We start from the raw sequence: 16,390 nt of genomic DNA, 5'->3' as shown, positions 1-16,390 counted from the left end.
AACTGACCAATATAATGTCAGAAGTGGGATTTGAACCCACGCCTCCAACTGGAGACCAGAAGTCCCATACATATGGAAGGTTTATACCTTGAGTCTGGCGCCTTAGACCACTCGGCCATCCTGCTGTGCTGCTTGCTAAGTAGCTTGTTGAAAGTAGTCTGCAAGTATAGCTACATTTTTTAACTGATTACAATAATAGCTAAATGTAATTTTTTTTTTTAATGTATTAGAAATAATTAGGTCAACACAGCTAAGTAAAATAAAAACTGAATTCCGATGAAATGTTAGCTTGTTTGAATTATATGATGTCATTTTGTCATAGCTAATCAAGTGTAGTGAATATACTATTTTGAATCTGAACTGACCAATATAATGTCAGAAGTGGGATTTGAACCCACGCCTCCAACTGGAGACCAGAAGTCCCATAGATATGGAAGGTTTATACCTTGAGTCTGGCGCCTTAGACCACTCGGCCATCCTGACGTTGCTGCTTGCTAAGTAGCTTGTTGAAAGTAGTCTGCAAGTATAGCTTCATTTTTTATTGAATACAATAATTGCTAAATGTTAAAAAAATTTATAATTAATTTTAAATATTTAAGTCAACACAGCTAAATAAAATAAAAAGTTAATTCAAATGAATTGTTAGCTTGTTTGAATTATATGATGTCATTTTGTCATAGCTAACCAAGTGTAGTTAATATACTATTTTGAATCTGAACTGACCAATATAATGTCAGAAGTGGGATTTGAACCCACACCTCCAACTGGAGACCAGAAGTCCCATAGATATGGAAGGTTTATACCTTGAGTCTGGCGCCTTAGACCACTCGGCCATCCTGACATTGGTGCTTGACAATTAGCTTGTTGAAAGAAGTCTTCAAGTATAGCTACATTTTTATTGAATACAATAATTGCTAATTGTTAACTTTTTTTTAAATTAATTAAAAAAAATTAAGTCAACACAGCTAAGTAAAATAAAAACTGAATTCAGGTGAATTGTTAGCTTGTTTGAATTATATGATGTCATTTTGTCATAGCTAACCAAGTGTAGTTAATATACTATTTTGAATCTGAACTGACCAATATAATGTCAGAAGTGGGATTTGAACCCACGCCTCCAACTGGAGACCAGAAGTCCCATACATATGGAAGGTTTATTCCTTGAGTCTGGCGCCTTAGACCACTCGGCCATCCTGACATTGCTGCTTGGTAAGTAGCTTATTGATAGTAGTCTGCAAGTATAGCTACATTTTTTAACTGAATACAATAATTGCTAAATATAATTTTTTTTTAAATGAATTAGAAATATTTAGGTCAACATAGTTAAGTAAAATAAAAACTGAATTCAGATGAAATATTAGCTTGTTTAAATTATCTGATGTCATTTTGTCATAGCTAACCAAGTGTAGTGAATATACTATTTTGAATCTGAACAATATAATGTCAGAAGTGGGATTTGAACCCACGCCTCCAACTGGAGACCAGAAGTCCCTTACATATGGAAGGTTTATACCTTGAGTCTGGCGCCTTAGACCACTCGGCCATCCTGACATTGCTGCTTGTTTATGAGCTTGTTGAAGGTAGTCTGGTGGTATCATACAATTTTTTAATGAATACAATAATTGCTAAATGTTAACATTTTTTCAGTATAAAAAAATAAATTTGGTCAAAAAATACTACTAAAATAAAAAGTGAATTGAGATGAAAAGTTAGCTTGTTTGAATGATATGATTTCATTTTGTCATAGCTAACCAAGTGTAGTGAATATACTATTTTGAATCTGAACAATATAATGTCAGTAGTGGGATTTGAACCCACGCCTCCAACTGGAGACCAGAAGTCCCATACATATGGAAGGTTTATACCTTGAGTCTGGCGCCTTAGACCACTCGGCCATCCTGACATTGCTGCTTGTTTATGAGCTTGTTGAAGGTAGTCTGGTGGTATCATACAATTTTTTAATGAATACAATAATTGCTAAATGTTAACATTTTTTCAGTATAAAAAAATAAATTTGGTCAAAAAATACTACTAAAATAAAAAGTGAATTGAGATGAAAAGTTAGCTTGTTTGAAGGATATGATTTCATTTTGTCATAGCTAACCAAGTGTAGTGAATATACTATTTTGAATCTGAACAATATAATGTCAGAAGTGGGATTTGAAACCACGCCTCCAACAGGAGACCAGAAGTCCCATACATATGGAAGGTTTATACTTTGAGTCTGGCGCCTTAGACCACTCGGCCATCCTGACATTGCTGCTTGACAATTAGCTTGTTGAAAGAAGTCTGGAAGTATAGCTACATTTTTATTGAATACAATAATTGCTAATTGTTAACATTTTTTTAAATTAATTTTAAATAATTAAGTCAACACAGCTAAGTAAAATAAAAACTGAATTCAGATGAATTGTTAGCTTGTTTGAATTATATGATGTCATTTTGTCATAGATAACCAAGTGTAGTGAATATACTATTTTGAATCTGAACCGACCAAAAGAGTGTCAGAAGTGGGATTTGAACCCACGCCTCCAACTGGAGACCAGAAGTCCCATAGATATGGAAGGTTTATACCTTGAGTCTGGCGCCTTAGACCACTCGGCCATCCTGACATTGGTGCTTGGTAAGTAGCTTGTTGAAAGTAGTCTGCAAGTATAGCTACATTTTTTTTTATTGAATACAATAATTGCTAATTGTTAACATTTTTTTAAATTAATTTTAAATAATTAAGTCAACACAGCTAAGTAAAATAAAAACTGAATTCAGATGAATTGTTAGCTTGTTTGAATTATATGATGTCATTTTGTCATAGATAACCAAGTGTAGTGAATATACTATTTTGAATCTGAACTGACCAAAAGGGTGTCAGAAGTGGGATTTGAACCCACGCCTCCAACTGGAGACCAGAAGTCCCATACATATGGAAGGTTTATACCTTGAGTCTGGCGCTTTAGACCACTCGGCCATCCCGACATTGCTGCTTTACAAGTAGCTTGTTGAAAGAAGTCTGTAAGTATAGCTACATTTTTTTAAATTGAGTACTATAATTGCTAAATGTTAACATCTTTACTTAATTTTAAATATTTAAGTCAACACAGCTAAATAAAATAAAAACTGAATTCAGATGAAATATTAGCTTGTTTGAATTATATGATGTCATTTTGTCATAGATAACCAAGTGTAGTGAATATACTATTTTGAATCTGAACTGACCAAAAGAGTGTCAGAAGTGGGATTTGAACCCACGCCTCCAACTGGAGACCAGAAGTCCCATAGATATGGAAGGTTTATACCTTGAGTCTGGCGCCTTAGACCACTCGGCCATCCTGACATTGCTGCTTGACAATTAGCTTGTTGAAAGAAGTCTGCAAGTATAGCTACATTTTTATTGAATACAATAATTGCTAATTGTTAACATTTTTTTAAATGAATTAGAAATAATTAGGTCAACACAGCTAAGTAAAATAAAAACTGAATTCCGATTTAATGTTAGCTTGTTTGAATTATATGATGTCATTTTGTCATAGCTAACCAAGTGTAGTGAATATATTATTTTGAATCTGAACAATATAATGTCAGATGTGGGATTTGAACCCACGCCTCCAACTGGAGACCAGAAGTCCCATACATATGGAAGGTTTATACCTTGAGTCTGGCGCCTTAGACCACTCGGCCATCCTGACATTGGTGCTTGGTAAGTAGCTTGTTGAAAGTAGTCTGCAAGTATAGCTACATTTTTTTTTATTGAATACAATAATTGCTAATTGTTAACATTTTTTAAAATTAATTTTAAATAATTAAGTCAACACAGCTAAGTAAAATAAAAACTGAATTCAGATGAATTGTTAGCTTGTTTGAATTATATGATGTCATTTTGTCATAGATAACCAAGTGTAGTGAATATACTATTTTGAATCTGAACAATATAATGTCAGAAGTGGGATTTGAACCCACGACTCCAACTGGAGACCAGAAGTCCCATACATATGGAAGGTTTATACCTTGAGTCTGGCGCCTTAGACCACTCGGCCATCCTGACATTGCTGCTTGTTAAGTAGCTTGTTGAAAGTAGTCTGCAAGTATAGCTACATTTTTTTTATTGAATACAATAATTGCTAATTGTTAACATTTTTTTTAATTAATTTTAAATAATTAAGTCAACACAGCTAAGTAAAATAAAAACTGAATTCAGATGAATTGTTAGCTTGTTTGAATTATATGATGTCATTTTGTCATAGATAACCAAGTGTAGTGAATATACTATTTTGAATCTGAACTGACCAAAAGAGTGTCAGAAGTGGGATTTGAACCCACGCCTCCAACTGGAGACCAGAAGTCCCATACATATGGAAGGTTTATACCTTGAGTCTGGCGCCTTAGACCACTCGGCCATCCTGACATTGCTGCTTGGTAAGTAGCTTGTTGAAAGTAGTCTGCAAGTATAGCTTCATTTTTTATTGAATACAATAGTTGCTAAATGTTAAAAAAATTTATAATTAATTTTAAATATTTAAGTCAACACAGCTAAATAAAATAAAAAGTTAATTCAGATGAATTGTTAGCTTGTTTGAATTATATGATGTCATTTTGTCATAGCTAACCAAGTGTAGTGAATATACTATTTTGAATCTGAACTGACCAAAAGAGTGTCAGAAGTGGGATTTGAACCCACGCCTCCAACTGGAGACCAGAAGTCCCATACATATGGAAGGTTTATACCTTGAGTCTGGCGCTTTAGACCACTCGGCCATCCCGACATTGCTGCTTTACAAGTACCTTGTTGAAAGAAGTCTGTAAGTATAGCTACATTTTTTTAAATTGAGTACTATAATTGCTAAATGTTAACATCTTTTTAATTAATTTTAAATATTTAAGTCAACACAGCTAAATAAAATAAAAACTGAATTCAGATGAAATATTAGCTTGTTTGAATTATATGATGTCATTTTGTCATAGATAACCAAGTGTAGTGAATATACTATTTTGAATCTGAACTGACCAAAAGAGTGTCAGAAGTGGGATTTGAACCCACGCCTCCAACTGGAGACCAGAAGTCCCATAGATATGGAAGGTTTATACCTTGAGTCTGGCGCCTTAGACCACTCGGCCATCCTGACATTGCTGCTTGACAATTAGCTTGTTGAAAGAAGTCTGCAAGTATAGCTACATTTTTATTGAATACAATAATTGCTAATTGTTAACATTTTTTTAAATGAATTAGAAATAATTAGGTCAACACAGCTAAGTAAAATAAAAACTGAATTCCGATTAAATGTTAGCTTGTTTGAATTATATGATGTCATTTTGTCATAGCTAACCAAGTGTAGTGAATATATTATTTTGAATCTGAACAATATAATGTCAGAAGTGGGATTTGAACCCACGCCTCCAACTGGAGACCAGAAGTCCCATACATATGGAAGGTTTATACCTTGAGTCTGGCGCCTTAGACCACTCGGCCATCCTGACATTGCTGCTTGTTTATGAGCTTGTTGAAGGTAGTCTGGTGGTATCATACAATTTTTTAATGAATACAATAATTGCTAAATGTTAACAAGTTTTCAGTATAAAAAAATAAATTTGGTCAAAAAATCCTACTAAAATAAAAAGTGAATTAAGATGAAATGTTAGCTTGTTTGAATGATATGATTTCATTATGTCATAGCTAACCAAGTGTAGTTAATATACTATTTTGAATCTGAACTGACCAATATAATGTCAGAAGTGGGATTTGAACCCACGCCTCCAACTGGAGACCAGAAGTCCCATACATATGGAAGGTTTATACCTTGAGTCTGGCGCCTTAGACCACTCGGCCATCCTGACATTGCTGCTTTACAAGTAGCTTGTTGAAAGAAGTCTGTAAGTATAGCTACATTTTTTTTTAATTGAATACTATAATTGATAAATGTTAACATCTTTTAAATTAATTTTAAATATTTAAGTCAACACAGCTAAATAAAATAAAACTGAATTCAGATAAATTGTTAGCTTGTTTGAATTATATGATGTCATTTTGTCATAGATAACCAAGTGTAGTGAATATACTATTTTGAATCTGAACAATATAATGTCAGAAGTGGGATTTGAACCCACGCCTCCAACTGGAGACCAGAAGTCCCATACATATGGAAGGTTTATACCTTGAGTCTGGCGCCTTAGACCACTCGGCCATCCTGCTGTGCTGCTTGCTAAGTAGCTTGTTGAAAGTAGTCTGCAAGTATAGCTACATTTTTTAACTGATTACAATAATAGCTAAATGTAATTTTTTTTTTTAATGTATTAGAAATAATTAGGTCAACACAGCTAAGTAAAATAAAAACTGAATTCCGATGAAATGTTAGCTTGTTTGAATTATATGATGTCATTTTGTCATAGCTAATCAAGTGTAGTGAATATACTATTTTGAATCTGAACTGACCAATATAATGTCAGAAGTGGGATTTGAACCCACGCCTCCAACTGGAGACCAGAAGTCCCATACATATGGAAGGTTTATACCTTGAGTCTGGCGCCTTAGACCACTCGGCCATCCTGATGTTGCTGCTTGCTAAGTAGCTTGTTGAAAGTAGTCTGCAAGTATAGCTTCATTTTTTATTGAATAAAATAATTGCTAAATGTTAAAAATTTTTATAATTAATTTTAAATATTTAAGTCAACACAGCTAAATAAAATAAAAAGTTAATTCAGATGAATTGTTAGCTTGTTTGAATTATATGATGTCATTTTGTCATAGCTAACCAAGTGTAGTGAATATACTATTTTGAATCTGAACTGACCAAAAGGGTGTCAGAAGTGGGATTTGAACCCACGCCTCCAACTGGAGACCAGAAGTCCCATACATATGGAAGGTTTATACCTTGAGTCTGGCGCTTTAGACCACTCGGCCATCCCGACATTGCTGCTTTACAAGTAGCTTGTTGAAAGAAGTCTGTAAGTATAGCTACATTTTTTTAAATTGAGTACTATAATTGATAAATGTTAACATCTTTACTTAATTTTAAATATTTAAGTCAACACAGCTAAATAAAATAAAAACTGAATTCAGATGAAATATTAGCTTGTTTGAATTATATGATGTCATTTTGTCATAGATAACCAAGTGTAGTGAATATACTATTTTGAATCTGAACTGACCAAAAGAGTGTCAGAAGTGGGATTTGAACCCACGCCTCCAACTGGAGACCAGAAGTCCCATAGATATGGAAGGTTTATACCTTGAGTCTGGCGCCTTAGACCACTCGGCCATCCTGACATTGCTGCTTGACAATTAGCTTGTTGAAAGAAGTCTGCAAATATAGCTACATTTTTATTGAATACAATAATTGCTAATTGTTAACATTTTTTTAAATGAATTAGAAATAATTAGGTCAACACAGCTAAGTAAAATAAAAACTGAATTCCTGATGAAATGTTAGCTTGTTTGAATTATATGATGTCATTTTGTCATAGCTAACCAAGTGTAGTGAATATATTATTTTGAATCTGAACAATATAATGTCAGAAGTGGGATTTGAACCCACGCCTCCAACTGGAGACCAGAAGTCCCATACATATGGAAGGTTTATACCTTGAGTCTGGCGCCTTAGACCACTCGGCCATCCTGACATTGCTGCTTGTTTATGAGCTTGTTGAAGGTAGTCTGGTGGTATCATACAATTTTTTAATGAATACAATAATTGCTAAATGTTAAAAAAGTTTTCAGTATAAAAAAATTAATTTGGTCAAAAAATCCTACTAAAATAAAAAGTGAATTAAGATGAAATGTTAGCTTGTTTGAATGATATGATTTCATTATGTCATAGCTAACCAAGTGTAGTTAATATACTATTTTGAATCTGAACTGACCAATATAATGTCAGAAGTGGGATTTGAACCCACGCCTCCAACTGGAGACCAGAAGTCCCATACATATGGAAGGTTTATTCCTTGAGTCTGGCGCCTTAGACCACTCGGCCATCCTGACATTGCTGCTTGGTAAGTAGCTTATTGAAAGTAGTCTGCAAGTATAGCTACATTTTTTAACTGATTACAATAATAGCTAAATGTAATTTCTTTTTTTAAATGTATTAGAAATATTTAGGTCAACACAGCTAAGTAAAATAAAAACTGAATTCCGATGAAATGTTAGCTTGTTTGAATTATATGATGTCATTTTGTCATAGATAACCAAGTGTAGTGAATATACTATTTTGAATCTGAACTGACCAAAAGAGTGTCAGAAGTGGGATTTGAACCCACGCCTCCAACTGAAGACCAGAAGTCCCATAGATATGGAAGGTTTATACCTTGAGTCTGGCGCCTTAGACCACTCGGCCATCCTGACGTTGCTGCTTGCTAAGTAGCTTGTTGAAAGTAGTCTGCAAGTATAGCAACATTTTATTGAATACAATAATTGCTAAATGTTAACATTTTTTAAATGAATTAGAAATATTTAAGTCAACACATCTAAGTAAAATAAAAACTGAATTCAAATGAATTGTTAGCTTGTTTGAATTATATGATGTCATTTTGTCATAGCTAACCAAGTGTAGTTAATATACTATTTTGAATCTGAACTGACCAGTATAATGTCAGAAGTGGGATTTGAACCCACGCCTCCAACTGGAGACCAGAAGTCCCATAGATATGGAAGGTTTATACCTTGAGTCTGGCGCCTTAGACCACTCGGCCATCCTGACATTGCTGCTTGGTCAGTAGCTTGTTGAAAGTAGTCTGCAAGTATAGCTTCATTTTTTATTGAATACAATAATTGCTAAATGTTAACATTTTTTTTAATTAATTAGAAATAATTAAGTCAACACAGCTAAGTAAAATAAAAAGTTAATTCAGATGAATTGTTAGCTTGTTTGAATTATATGATGTCATTTTGTCATAGCTAACCAAGTGTAGTGAATATACTATTTTGAATCTGTACTGACCAATATAATGTCAGAAGTGGGATTTGAACCCACGCCTCCAAATGGAGAACTGAAGTCCCATACATATGGAAGGTTTATACCTTGAGTCTGGCGCCTTATACCACTCGGCCATCCTGACATTGCTGCTTGTTTATGAGCTTGTTGAAGGTAGTCTGGTGGTATCATACAATTTTTTAATGAATACAATAATTGCTAAATGTTAACATTTTTTCAGTATAAAAAAATATTTTTGGTCAAAAAATCCTACTAAAATAAAAAGTGAATTGAGATGAAATGTTAGCTTGTTTGAATTATATGATTTCATTTTGTCATAGCTAACCAAGTGTAGTTAATATACTATTTTGAATCTGAACTGACCAATATAATGTCAGAAGTGGGATTTGAACCCACGCCTCCAACTGGAGACCAGAAGTCCCATACATATGGAAGGTTTATTCCTTGAGTCTGGCACCTTAGACCACTCGGCCATCCTGACATTGCTGCTTTAAAAGTACCTTGTTGAAAGAAGTCTGTAAGTATACCTACATTTTTTTTAAATTGAATACTATAATTGCTAAATGTTAACATCTTTTTAATTAATTTTAAATATTTAAGTCAACACAGCTAAATTAAATAAAAACTGAATTCAGATGAATTGTTAGCTTGTTTGAATTATATGATGTCATTTTGTCATAGCTAACCAAGTGTAGTGAATATACTATTTTGAATCTGAACTGACCAAAAGAGTGTCAGAAGTGGGATTTGAACCCACGCCTCCAACTGGAGACCAGAAGTCCCATACATATGGAAGGTTTATACCTTGAGTCTGGCGCCTTAGACCACTCGGCCATCCTGACGTTGCTGCTTGCTAAGTAGCTTGTTGAAAGTAGTCTGCAAGTATAGCTACATTTTTTAACTGATTACAATAATTGCTAAATGTAATTTTTTTTTAAAATGAATTAGATATAATTAGGTCAACACAGCTAAGTAAAATAAAAACAGAATTCCGATGAAATGTTAGCTTGTTTGAATTATATAATGTCATTTTGTCATAGCTAACCAAGTGTAGTGAATATATTATTTTGAATCTGAACAATATAATGTCAGAAGTGGGATTTGAACCCACGCCTCGAACTGGAGACCAGAAGTCCCATACATATGGAAGGTTTATACCTTGAGTCTGGCGCCTTAGACCACTCGGCCATCCTGACATTGCTGCTTGTTTATGAGCTTGTTGAAGGTAGTCTGGTGGTATCATACAAATTTTTAATGAATACAATAATTGCTAAATGTTAACAAGTTTTCAGTATAAAAAAATTAATTTGGTCAAAAAATCCTACTAAAATAAAAAGTGAATTAAGATGAAATGTTAGCTTGTTTGAATGATATGATTTCATTATGTCATAGCTAACCAAGTGTAGTTAATATACTATTTTGAATCTGAACTGACCAATATAATGTCAGAAGTGGGATTTGAACCCACGCCTCCAAATGGAGACCAGAAGTCCCATACATATGGAAGGTTTATACCTTGAGTCTGGCGCCTTATACCACTCGGCCATCCTGACATTGCTGCTTGTTTATGAGCTTGTTGAAGGTAGTCTGGTGGTATCATACAATTTTTTAATGAATACAATAATTGCTAAATGTTAACATTTTTTCAGTATAAAAAAATAAATTTGGTCAAAAAATCCTACTAAAATAAAAAGTGAATTGAGATGAAATGTTAGCTTGTTTGAATGATATGATTTCATTTTGTCATAGATAACCAAGTGTAGTGAATATACTATTTTGAATCTGAACTGACCAATATAATGTCAGAAGTGGGATTTGAACCCACGCCTCCAACTGGAGACCAGAAGTCACATACATATGGAAGGTTTACACCTTGAGTCTGGCGCCTTTGACCACTCGGCCATCCTGACATTGCTGCTTCACAAGTAGCTTGTTGAAAGAAGTCTGCAAGTATAGCTACATTTTTATTGAATACAATAATTGCTAATTGTTAACATGTTTTTTAATTAATTTTAAATAATTAAGTCAACACAGCTAAGTAAAATAAAAACTGAATTCAGATGAATTGTTAGCTTGTTTGAATGATATGATTTCATTATGTCATAGCTAACCAAGTGTAGTTAATATACTATTTTGAATCTGAACTGACCAATATAATGTCAGAAGTGGGATTTGAACCCACGCCTCCAACTGGAGACCTGAAGTCCCATACATATGGAAGGTTTATACCTTGAGTCTGGCGCCTTAGACCACTCGGCCATCCTGACATTGCTGCTTGTTTATGAGCTTGTTGAAGGTAGTCTGGTGGTATCATACAATTTTTTAATGAATACAATAATTGCTAAATGTTAACAAGTTTTCAGTATAAAAAAATTAATTTGGTCAAAAAATCCTACTAAAATAAAAAGTGAATTAAGATGAAATGTTAGCTTGTTTGAATGATATGATTTCATTATGTCATAGCTAACCAAGTGTAGTTAATATACTATTTTGAATCTGAACTGACCAATATAATGTCAGAAGTGGGATTTGAACCTACGCCTCCAACTGGAGACCAGAAGTCCCATACATATGGAAGGTTTATACCTTGAGTCTGGCGCCTTAGACCACTCGGCCATCCTGACATTGCTGCTTGGTAAGTAGCTTGTTGAAAGAAGTCTGCAAGTATAGCTACATTTTTATTGAATACAATAATTGCTAATTGTTAACATTTTTTTAAATTAATTTGAAATAATTAAGTCAACACAGCTAAGTAAAATAAAAACTGAATTCAGGTGAATTGTTTGCTTGTTTGAATTATATGATGTCATTTTGTCATAGATAACCAAGTGTAGTGAATATACTATTTTGAATCTGAACAATATAATGTCAGAAGTGGGATTTGAACCCACGCCTCCAACTGGAGACCAGAAGTCCCATACATATGGAAGGTTTATACCTTGAGTCTGGCGCCTTAGACCACTCGGCCATCCTGACATTGCTGCTTGTTTATGAGCTTGTTGAAGGTAGTCTGGTGGTATCATACAATTTTTTATTGAATACAATAATTGCTAAATGTTAACAAGTTTTCAGTATAAAAAAAATAATTTGGTCAAAAAATACTACTAAAATAAAAAGTGAATTGAGATGAAATGTTAGCTTGTTTGAATGATATGATTTCATTTTGTCATAGCTAACCAAGTGTAGTTAATATACTATTTTGAATCTGAACTGACCAATATAATGTCAGAAGTGGGATTTGAACCCATGCCTCCAACTGGAGACCAGAAGTCCCATACATATGGAAGGTTTATACTTTGAGTCTGGCGCCTTACACCACTCGGCCATCCTGACATTGCTGCTTGACAATTAGCTTGTTGAAAGAAGTCTGGAAGTATAGCTACATTTTTATTGAATACAATAATTGCTAATTGTTAACATTTTTTTAAATTAATTTTAAATAATTAAGTCAACACAGCTAAGTAAAATAAAAACTGAATTCAGATGAATTGTTAGCTTGTTTGAATTATATGATGTCATTTTGTCATAGATAACCAAGTGTAGTGAATATACTATTTTGAATCTGAACCGACCAAAAGAGTGTCAGAAGTGGGATTTGAACCCACGCCTCCAACTGGAGACCAGAAGTCCCATAGATATGGAAGGTTTATACCTTGAGTCTGGCGCCTTAGACCACTCGGCCATCCTGACATTGGTGCTTGACAATTAGCTTGTTGAAATAAGTCTGCAAGTATAGCTACATTTTTATTGAATACAATAATTGCTAATTGTTAACATTTTTTAAAATTAATTTTAAATAATTAAGTCAACACAGCTAAGTAAAATAAAAACTGAATTCAGATGAATTGTTAGCTTGTTTGAATTATATGATGTCATTTTGTCATAGATAACCAAGTGTAGTGAATATACTATTTTGAATCTGAACTGACCAATATAATGTCAGAAGTGGGATTTGAACCCACGCCTCAAACTGGAGACCAGAAGTCCCATACATATGGAAGGTTTATACCTTGAGTCTGGCGCCTTAGACCACTCGGCCATCCTGACATTGGTGCTTGGTAAGTAGCTTGTTGAAAGTAGTCTGCAAGTATAGCTACATTTTTTTTATTGAATACAATAATTGCTAATTGTTAACATTTTTTTTAATTAATTTTAAATAATTAAGTCAACACAGCTAAGTAAAATAAAAACTGAATTCAGATGAATTGTTAGCTTGTTTGAATTATATGATGTCATTTTGTCATAGATAACCAAGTGTAGTGAATATACTATTTTGAATCTGAACTGACCAAAAGAGTGTCAGAAGTGGGATTTGAACCCACGCCTCCAACTGGAGACCAGAAGTCCCATACATATGGAAGGTTTATACCTTGAGTCTGGCGCCTTAGACCACTCGGCCATCCTGACGTTGCTGCTTGCTAAGTAGCTTGTTGAAAGTAGTCTGCAAGTATAGCTACATTTTTTAACTGATTACAATAATTGCTAAATGTAATTTTTTTTTTAAATGAATTAGAAATAATTAGGTCAACACAGCTAAGTAAAATAAAAACTGAATTCCGATGAAATGTTAGCTTGTTTGAATTATATGATGTCATTTTGTCATAGCTAACCAAGTGTAGTGAATATATTATTTTGAATCTGAACAATATAATGTCAGAAGTGGGATTTGAACCCACGCCTCCAACTGGAGACCAGAAGTCCCATAGATATGGAAGGTTTATACCTTGAGTCTGGCGCCTTAGACCACTCGGCCATCCTGACATTGGTGCTTGACAATTAGCTTGTTGAAATAAGTCTGCAAGTATAGCTACATTTTTATTGAATACAATAATTGCTAATTGTTAACATTTTTTAAAATTAATTTTAAATAATTAAGTCAACACAGCTAAGTAAAATAAAAACTGAATTCAGATGAATTGTTAGCTTGTTTGAATTATATGATGTCATTTTGTCATAGATAACCAAGTGTAGTGAATATACTATTTTGAATCTGAACTGACCAAAAGAGTGTCAGAAGTGGGATTTGAACCCACGCCTCAAACTGGAGACCAGAAGTCCCATACATATGGAAGGTTTATACCTTGAGTCTGGCGCCTTAGACCACTTTGCCATCCTGACATTGCTGCTTTAAAAGTACCTTGTTGAAAGAAGTCTGTTAGTATAGCTACATTTTTTTTAAATTGAATACTATAATTGCTAAATGTTAACATCTTTTTAATTAATTTTAAATATTTAAGTCAACACAGCTAAATAAAATAAAAACTGAATTCAGATGAATTGTTAGCTTGTTTGAATTATATGATGTCATTTTGTCATAGCTAACCAAGTGTAGTGAATATACTATTTTGAATCTGAACTGACCAATATAATGTCAGAAGTGGGATTTGAACCCACGCCTCCAACTGGAGACCAGAAGTCACATACATATGGAAGGTTTACACCTTGAGTCTGGCGCCTTAGACCACTCGGCCGTCCTGACATTGCTGCTTGACAATTAGCTTGTTGAAAGAAGTCTGCAAGTATAGCTACATTTTTATTGAATACAATAATTGCTAATTGTTAACATTTTTTAAATTAATTTTAAATAATTAAGTCAACACAGCTAAGTAAAATTACAACTGAATTCAGATGAATAGTTAGCTTGTTTTAATAATATGATGTCATTTTTCCATAGCTAACCAAGTGTAGTGAATATACTATTTTGAATCTGAACTGACCAAAAGAGTGTCAGAAGTGGGATTTGAACCCACGCCTCCAACTGGAGACCAGAAGTCCCATACATATGGAAGGTTTATACCTTGAGTCTGGCGCCTTAGACCACTCGGCCATCCTGATGTTGCTGCTTGCTAAGTAGCTTGTTGAAAGTAGTCTGCAAGTATAGCTACATTGTTTTTATTGAACACAATAATTGCTAAATGTTAACATCTTTTTAATTAATTTTAAATATTTAAGTCAACACAGCTAAATAAAATAAAAACTGAATTCAGATGAATTGTTAGCTTGTTTGAATTATATGAGGTCATTTTGTCATAGATAACCAAGTGTAGTGAATATACTATTTTGAATCTGAACTGACCAATATAATGTCAGAAGTGGGATTTGAACCCACGCCTCCAACTGGAGACCAGAAGTCCCATACATATGGAAGGTTTATACCTTGAGTCTGGCGCCTTAGACCACTCAGCCATTCTGACTTTGCTGCTTTACAAGTACCTTGTTGAAAGAAGTCTGTAAGTATAGCTACATTTTTTTTAATTGAATACTATAATTGATAAATGTTAACATCTTTTAAATTAATTTTAAATATTTAATTCAACACAGCTAAATCAAATAAAAACTGAATTCAGGTGAATTGTTAGCTTGTTTGAATTATATGATGTCATTTTGTCATAGATAACCAAGTGTAGTGAATATACTATTTTGAATCTGAACTGACCAAAAGAGTGTCAGAAGTGAGATTTGAACCCACGCCTCCAACTGGAGACCAGAAGTCCCATAGATATGGAAGGTTTATACCTTGAGTCTGGCGCCTTAGACCACTCGGCCATCCTGACATTGCTGCTTGACAATTAGCTTGTTGAAATAAGTCTGCAAGTATAGTTACATTTTTATTGAATACAATAATTGCTAATTGTTAACTTTTTTTTAAATTAATTTTAAAAAATTAAGTCAACACAGCTAAGTAAAATAAAAACTGAATTCAGGTGAATTGTTTGCTTGTTTGAATTATATGATGTCATTTTGTCATAGATAACCAAGTGTAGTGAATATACTATTTTGAATCTGAACAATATAATGTCAGAAGTGGGATTTGAACCCACGCCTCGAACTGGAGACCAGAAGTCCCATACATATGGAAGGTTTATACCTTGAGTCTGGCGCCTTAGACCACTCGGCCATCCTGACATTGCTGCTTGTTTATGAGCTTGTTGAAGGTAGTCTGGTGGTATCATACAATTTTTTATTGAATACAATAATTGCTAAATGTTAACAAGTTTTCAGTATAAAAAAAATAATTTGGTCAAAAAATACTACTAAAATAAAAAGTGAATTGAGATGAAATGTTAGCTTGTTTGAATGATATGATTTCATTTTGTCATAGCTAACCAAGTGTAGTTAATATACTATTTTGAATCTGAACTGACCAATATAATGTCAGAAGTGGGATTTGAACCCATGCCTCCAACTGGAGACCAGAAGTCCCATACATATGGAAGGTTTATACTTTGAGTCTGGCGCCTTACACCACTCGGCCATCCTGACATTGCTGCTTGACAATTAGCTTGTTGAAAGAAGTCTGGAAGTATAGCTACATTTTTATTGAATACAATAATTGCTAATTGTTAACATTTTTTTAAATTAATTTTAAATAATTAAGTCAACACAGCTAAGTAAAATAAAAACTGAATTCAGATGAATTGTTAGCTTGTTTGAATTATATGATGTCATTTTGTCATAGATAACCAAGTGTAGTG

At 33.6% G+C, this 16,390-nt stretch overlaps 43 non-coding genes across 43 annotated transcripts; all 43 read right to left on the bottom strand.

The window, feature by feature from the left end:
* Nucleotides 1-373: 373 nt before the first annotated feature.
* On the bottom strand, nucleotides 374-483 carry trnal-caa (transfer RNA leucine (anticodon CAA)). The gene is made up of 2 exons: nucleotides 446-483; nucleotides 374-419 (listed from the first exon to the last, which is right to left on the bottom strand). It is a non-coding gene; the product is annotated as a tRNA-Leu (tRNA).
* Nucleotides 484-731: 248 nt separating this feature from the next.
* On the bottom strand, nucleotides 732-841 carry trnal-caa (transfer RNA leucine (anticodon CAA)). Its single transcript has 2 exons — nucleotides 804-841; nucleotides 732-777 (listed from the first exon to the last, which is right to left on the bottom strand). It is a non-coding gene; the product is annotated as a tRNA-Leu (tRNA).
* A 247-nt stretch (nucleotides 842-1,088) lies between these two features.
* trnal-caa (transfer RNA leucine (anticodon CAA)) lies at nucleotides 1,089-1,198 on the bottom strand. Its single transcript has 2 exons — nucleotides 1,161-1,198; nucleotides 1,089-1,134 (listed from the first exon to the last, which is right to left on the bottom strand). It is a non-coding gene; the product is annotated as a tRNA-Leu (tRNA).
* A 243-nt stretch (nucleotides 1,199-1,441) lies between these two features.
* On the bottom strand, nucleotides 1,442-1,551 carry trnal-caa (transfer RNA leucine (anticodon CAA)). The gene is made up of 2 exons: nucleotides 1,514-1,551; nucleotides 1,442-1,487 (listed from the first exon to the last, which is right to left on the bottom strand). It is a non-coding gene; the product is annotated as a tRNA-Leu (tRNA).
* A 242-nt stretch (nucleotides 1,552-1,793) lies between these two features.
* Nucleotides 1,794-1,903, bottom strand: trnal-caa (transfer RNA leucine (anticodon CAA)). The gene is made up of 2 exons: nucleotides 1,866-1,903; nucleotides 1,794-1,839 (listed from the first exon to the last, which is right to left on the bottom strand). It is a non-coding gene; the product is annotated as a tRNA-Leu (tRNA).
* Nucleotides 1,904-2,145: 242 nt separating this feature from the next.
* trnal-caa (transfer RNA leucine (anticodon CAA)) lies at nucleotides 2,146-2,255 on the bottom strand. Its single transcript has 2 exons — nucleotides 2,218-2,255; nucleotides 2,146-2,191 (listed from the first exon to the last, which is right to left on the bottom strand). It is a non-coding gene; the product is annotated as a tRNA-Leu (tRNA).
* Nucleotides 2,256-2,502: 247 nt separating this feature from the next.
* Nucleotides 2,503-2,612, bottom strand: trnal-caa (transfer RNA leucine (anticodon CAA)). The gene is made up of 2 exons: nucleotides 2,575-2,612; nucleotides 2,503-2,548 (listed from the first exon to the last, which is right to left on the bottom strand). It is a non-coding gene; the product is annotated as a tRNA-Leu (tRNA).
* A 251-nt stretch (nucleotides 2,613-2,863) lies between these two features.
* Nucleotides 2,864-2,973, bottom strand: trnal-caa (transfer RNA leucine (anticodon CAA)). The gene is made up of 2 exons: nucleotides 2,936-2,973; nucleotides 2,864-2,909 (listed from the first exon to the last, which is right to left on the bottom strand). It is a non-coding gene; the product is annotated as a tRNA-Leu (tRNA).
* A 248-nt stretch (nucleotides 2,974-3,221) lies between these two features.
* On the bottom strand, nucleotides 3,222-3,331 carry trnal-caa (transfer RNA leucine (anticodon CAA)). Its single transcript has 2 exons — nucleotides 3,294-3,331; nucleotides 3,222-3,267 (listed from the first exon to the last, which is right to left on the bottom strand). It is a non-coding gene; the product is annotated as a tRNA-Leu (tRNA).
* A 242-nt stretch (nucleotides 3,332-3,573) lies between these two features.
* Nucleotides 3,574-3,683, bottom strand: trnal-caa (transfer RNA leucine (anticodon CAA)). The gene is made up of 2 exons: nucleotides 3,646-3,683; nucleotides 3,574-3,619 (listed from the first exon to the last, which is right to left on the bottom strand). It is a non-coding gene; the product is annotated as a tRNA-Leu (tRNA).
* A 246-nt stretch (nucleotides 3,684-3,929) lies between these two features.
* On the bottom strand, nucleotides 3,930-4,039 carry trnal-caa (transfer RNA leucine (anticodon CAA)). Its single transcript has 2 exons — nucleotides 4,002-4,039; nucleotides 3,930-3,975 (listed from the first exon to the last, which is right to left on the bottom strand). It is a non-coding gene; the product is annotated as a tRNA-Leu (tRNA).
* A 250-nt stretch (nucleotides 4,040-4,289) lies between these two features.
* trnal-caa (transfer RNA leucine (anticodon CAA)) lies at nucleotides 4,290-4,399 on the bottom strand. Its single transcript has 2 exons — nucleotides 4,362-4,399; nucleotides 4,290-4,335 (listed from the first exon to the last, which is right to left on the bottom strand). It is a non-coding gene; the product is annotated as a tRNA-Leu (tRNA).
* A 248-nt stretch (nucleotides 4,400-4,647) lies between these two features.
* Nucleotides 4,648-4,757, bottom strand: trnal-caa (transfer RNA leucine (anticodon CAA)). Its single transcript has 2 exons — nucleotides 4,720-4,757; nucleotides 4,648-4,693 (listed from the first exon to the last, which is right to left on the bottom strand). It is a non-coding gene; the product is annotated as a tRNA-Leu (tRNA).
* Nucleotides 4,758-5,007: 250 nt separating this feature from the next.
* Nucleotides 5,008-5,117, bottom strand: trnal-caa (transfer RNA leucine (anticodon CAA)). The gene is made up of 2 exons: nucleotides 5,080-5,117; nucleotides 5,008-5,053 (listed from the first exon to the last, which is right to left on the bottom strand). It is a non-coding gene; the product is annotated as a tRNA-Leu (tRNA).
* Nucleotides 5,118-5,359: 242 nt separating this feature from the next.
* trnal-caa (transfer RNA leucine (anticodon CAA)) lies at nucleotides 5,360-5,469 on the bottom strand. The gene is made up of 2 exons: nucleotides 5,432-5,469; nucleotides 5,360-5,405 (listed from the first exon to the last, which is right to left on the bottom strand). It is a non-coding gene; the product is annotated as a tRNA-Leu (tRNA).
* A 247-nt stretch (nucleotides 5,470-5,716) lies between these two features.
* trnal-caa (transfer RNA leucine (anticodon CAA)) lies at nucleotides 5,717-5,826 on the bottom strand. Its single transcript has 2 exons — nucleotides 5,789-5,826; nucleotides 5,717-5,762 (listed from the first exon to the last, which is right to left on the bottom strand). It is a non-coding gene; the product is annotated as a tRNA-Leu (tRNA).
* A 603-nt stretch (nucleotides 5,827-6,429) lies between these two features.
* On the bottom strand, nucleotides 6,430-6,539 carry trnal-caa (transfer RNA leucine (anticodon CAA)). The gene is made up of 2 exons: nucleotides 6,502-6,539; nucleotides 6,430-6,475 (listed from the first exon to the last, which is right to left on the bottom strand). It is a non-coding gene; the product is annotated as a tRNA-Leu (tRNA).
* A 248-nt stretch (nucleotides 6,540-6,787) lies between these two features.
* Nucleotides 6,788-6,897, bottom strand: trnal-caa (transfer RNA leucine (anticodon CAA)). The gene is made up of 2 exons: nucleotides 6,860-6,897; nucleotides 6,788-6,833 (listed from the first exon to the last, which is right to left on the bottom strand). It is a non-coding gene; the product is annotated as a tRNA-Leu (tRNA).
* A 248-nt stretch (nucleotides 6,898-7,145) lies between these two features.
* On the bottom strand, nucleotides 7,146-7,255 carry trnal-caa (transfer RNA leucine (anticodon CAA)). The gene is made up of 2 exons: nucleotides 7,218-7,255; nucleotides 7,146-7,191 (listed from the first exon to the last, which is right to left on the bottom strand). It is a non-coding gene; the product is annotated as a tRNA-Leu (tRNA).
* Nucleotides 7,256-7,498: 243 nt separating this feature from the next.
* Nucleotides 7,499-7,608, bottom strand: trnal-caa (transfer RNA leucine (anticodon CAA)). Its single transcript has 2 exons — nucleotides 7,571-7,608; nucleotides 7,499-7,544 (listed from the first exon to the last, which is right to left on the bottom strand). It is a non-coding gene; the product is annotated as a tRNA-Leu (tRNA).
* Nucleotides 7,609-7,856: 248 nt separating this feature from the next.
* Nucleotides 7,857-7,966, bottom strand: trnal-caa (transfer RNA leucine (anticodon CAA)). Its single transcript has 2 exons — nucleotides 7,929-7,966; nucleotides 7,857-7,902 (listed from the first exon to the last, which is right to left on the bottom strand). It is a non-coding gene; the product is annotated as a tRNA-Leu (tRNA).
* A 250-nt stretch (nucleotides 7,967-8,216) lies between these two features.
* trnal-caa (transfer RNA leucine (anticodon CAA)) lies at nucleotides 8,217-8,326 on the bottom strand. The gene is made up of 2 exons: nucleotides 8,289-8,326; nucleotides 8,217-8,262 (listed from the first exon to the last, which is right to left on the bottom strand). It is a non-coding gene; the product is annotated as a tRNA-Leu (tRNA).
* A 245-nt stretch (nucleotides 8,327-8,571) lies between these two features.
* On the bottom strand, nucleotides 8,572-8,681 carry trnal-caa (transfer RNA leucine (anticodon CAA)). Its single transcript has 2 exons — nucleotides 8,644-8,681; nucleotides 8,572-8,617 (listed from the first exon to the last, which is right to left on the bottom strand). It is a non-coding gene; the product is annotated as a tRNA-Leu (tRNA).
* Nucleotides 8,682-8,929: 248 nt separating this feature from the next.
* trnal-caa (transfer RNA leucine (anticodon CAA)) lies at nucleotides 8,930-9,039 on the bottom strand. Its single transcript has 2 exons — nucleotides 9,002-9,039; nucleotides 8,930-8,964 (listed from the first exon to the last, which is right to left on the bottom strand). It is a non-coding gene; the product is annotated as a tRNA-Leu (tRNA).
* A 247-nt stretch (nucleotides 9,040-9,286) lies between these two features.
* trnal-caa (transfer RNA leucine (anticodon CAA)) lies at nucleotides 9,287-9,396 on the bottom strand. Its single transcript has 2 exons — nucleotides 9,359-9,396; nucleotides 9,287-9,332 (listed from the first exon to the last, which is right to left on the bottom strand). It is a non-coding gene; the product is annotated as a tRNA-Leu (tRNA).
* Nucleotides 9,397-9,647: 251 nt separating this feature from the next.
* trnal-caa (transfer RNA leucine (anticodon CAA)) lies at nucleotides 9,648-9,757 on the bottom strand. The gene is made up of 2 exons: nucleotides 9,720-9,757; nucleotides 9,648-9,693 (listed from the first exon to the last, which is right to left on the bottom strand). It is a non-coding gene; the product is annotated as a tRNA-Leu (tRNA).
* A 244-nt stretch (nucleotides 9,758-10,001) lies between these two features.
* trnal-caa (transfer RNA leucine (anticodon CAA)) lies at nucleotides 10,002-10,111 on the bottom strand. Its single transcript has 2 exons — nucleotides 10,074-10,111; nucleotides 10,002-10,047 (listed from the first exon to the last, which is right to left on the bottom strand). It is a non-coding gene; the product is annotated as a tRNA-Leu (tRNA).
* Nucleotides 10,112-10,358: 247 nt separating this feature from the next.
* trnal-caa (transfer RNA leucine (anticodon CAA)) lies at nucleotides 10,359-10,468 on the bottom strand. Its single transcript has 2 exons — nucleotides 10,431-10,468; nucleotides 10,359-10,404 (listed from the first exon to the last, which is right to left on the bottom strand). It is a non-coding gene; the product is annotated as a tRNA-Leu (tRNA).
* Nucleotides 10,469-10,715: 247 nt separating this feature from the next.
* trnal-caa (transfer RNA leucine (anticodon CAA)) lies at nucleotides 10,716-10,825 on the bottom strand. The gene is made up of 2 exons: nucleotides 10,788-10,825; nucleotides 10,716-10,761 (listed from the first exon to the last, which is right to left on the bottom strand). It is a non-coding gene; the product is annotated as a tRNA-Leu (tRNA).
* A 247-nt stretch (nucleotides 10,826-11,072) lies between these two features.
* trnal-caa (transfer RNA leucine (anticodon CAA)) lies at nucleotides 11,073-11,182 on the bottom strand. Its single transcript has 2 exons — nucleotides 11,145-11,182; nucleotides 11,073-11,118 (listed from the first exon to the last, which is right to left on the bottom strand). It is a non-coding gene; the product is annotated as a tRNA-Leu (tRNA).
* Nucleotides 11,183-11,429: 247 nt separating this feature from the next.
* On the bottom strand, nucleotides 11,430-11,539 carry trnal-caa (transfer RNA leucine (anticodon CAA)). Its single transcript has 2 exons — nucleotides 11,502-11,539; nucleotides 11,430-11,475 (listed from the first exon to the last, which is right to left on the bottom strand). It is a non-coding gene; the product is annotated as a tRNA-Leu (tRNA).
* A 242-nt stretch (nucleotides 11,540-11,781) lies between these two features.
* Nucleotides 11,782-11,891, bottom strand: trnal-caa (transfer RNA leucine (anticodon CAA)). The gene is made up of 2 exons: nucleotides 11,854-11,891; nucleotides 11,782-11,827 (listed from the first exon to the last, which is right to left on the bottom strand). It is a non-coding gene; the product is annotated as a tRNA-Leu (tRNA).
* Nucleotides 11,892-12,138: 247 nt separating this feature from the next.
* Nucleotides 12,139-12,248, bottom strand: trnal-caa (transfer RNA leucine (anticodon CAA)). Its single transcript has 2 exons — nucleotides 12,211-12,248; nucleotides 12,139-12,184 (listed from the first exon to the last, which is right to left on the bottom strand). It is a non-coding gene; the product is annotated as a tRNA-Leu (tRNA).
* A 247-nt stretch (nucleotides 12,249-12,495) lies between these two features.
* trnal-caa (transfer RNA leucine (anticodon CAA)) lies at nucleotides 12,496-12,605 on the bottom strand. The gene is made up of 2 exons: nucleotides 12,568-12,605; nucleotides 12,496-12,541 (listed from the first exon to the last, which is right to left on the bottom strand). It is a non-coding gene; the product is annotated as a tRNA-Leu (tRNA).
* Nucleotides 12,606-12,852: 247 nt separating this feature from the next.
* trnal-caa (transfer RNA leucine (anticodon CAA)) lies at nucleotides 12,853-12,962 on the bottom strand. Its single transcript has 2 exons — nucleotides 12,925-12,962; nucleotides 12,853-12,898 (listed from the first exon to the last, which is right to left on the bottom strand). It is a non-coding gene; the product is annotated as a tRNA-Leu (tRNA).
* A 250-nt stretch (nucleotides 12,963-13,212) lies between these two features.
* trnal-caa (transfer RNA leucine (anticodon CAA)) lies at nucleotides 13,213-13,322 on the bottom strand. The gene is made up of 2 exons: nucleotides 13,285-13,322; nucleotides 13,213-13,258 (listed from the first exon to the last, which is right to left on the bottom strand). It is a non-coding gene; the product is annotated as a tRNA-Leu (tRNA).
* Nucleotides 13,323-13,566: 244 nt separating this feature from the next.
* trnal-caa (transfer RNA leucine (anticodon CAA)) lies at nucleotides 13,567-13,676 on the bottom strand. Its single transcript has 2 exons — nucleotides 13,639-13,676; nucleotides 13,567-13,612 (listed from the first exon to the last, which is right to left on the bottom strand). It is a non-coding gene; the product is annotated as a tRNA-Leu (tRNA).
* Nucleotides 13,677-14,284: 608 nt separating this feature from the next.
* trnal-caa (transfer RNA leucine (anticodon CAA)) lies at nucleotides 14,285-14,394 on the bottom strand. The gene is made up of 2 exons: nucleotides 14,357-14,394; nucleotides 14,285-14,330 (listed from the first exon to the last, which is right to left on the bottom strand). It is a non-coding gene; the product is annotated as a tRNA-Leu (tRNA).
* Nucleotides 14,395-14,640: 246 nt separating this feature from the next.
* On the bottom strand, nucleotides 14,641-14,750 carry trnal-caa (transfer RNA leucine (anticodon CAA)). Its single transcript has 2 exons — nucleotides 14,713-14,750; nucleotides 14,641-14,686 (listed from the first exon to the last, which is right to left on the bottom strand). It is a non-coding gene; the product is annotated as a tRNA-Leu (tRNA).
* A 249-nt stretch (nucleotides 14,751-14,999) lies between these two features.
* On the bottom strand, nucleotides 15,000-15,109 carry trnal-caa (transfer RNA leucine (anticodon CAA)). The gene is made up of 2 exons: nucleotides 15,072-15,109; nucleotides 15,000-15,045 (listed from the first exon to the last, which is right to left on the bottom strand). It is a non-coding gene; the product is annotated as a tRNA-Leu (tRNA).
* A 250-nt stretch (nucleotides 15,110-15,359) lies between these two features.
* On the bottom strand, nucleotides 15,360-15,469 carry trnal-caa (transfer RNA leucine (anticodon CAA)). Its single transcript has 2 exons — nucleotides 15,432-15,469; nucleotides 15,360-15,405 (listed from the first exon to the last, which is right to left on the bottom strand). It is a non-coding gene; the product is annotated as a tRNA-Leu (tRNA).
* A 242-nt stretch (nucleotides 15,470-15,711) lies between these two features.
* trnal-caa (transfer RNA leucine (anticodon CAA)) lies at nucleotides 15,712-15,821 on the bottom strand. The gene is made up of 2 exons: nucleotides 15,784-15,821; nucleotides 15,712-15,757 (listed from the first exon to the last, which is right to left on the bottom strand). It is a non-coding gene; the product is annotated as a tRNA-Leu (tRNA).
* A 247-nt stretch (nucleotides 15,822-16,068) lies between these two features.
* trnal-caa (transfer RNA leucine (anticodon CAA)) lies at nucleotides 16,069-16,178 on the bottom strand. The gene is made up of 2 exons: nucleotides 16,141-16,178; nucleotides 16,069-16,114 (listed from the first exon to the last, which is right to left on the bottom strand). It is a non-coding gene; the product is annotated as a tRNA-Leu (tRNA).
* Nucleotides 16,179-16,390: the final 212 nt, after the last annotated feature.

The sequence above is a fragment of the Callionymus lyra genome, chromosome 14, assembly GCF_982586985.1.
Source record: "Callionymus lyra chromosome 14, fCalLyr1.hap1.1, whole genome shotgun sequence".
NCBI lineage: Eukaryota > Metazoa > Chordata > Actinopteri > Syngnathiformes > Callionymidae > Callionymus > Callionymus lyra.
Note: the sequence above shows the minus strand (reverse complement) of the source record. Positions and strands in the feature narration are given on the sequence as shown.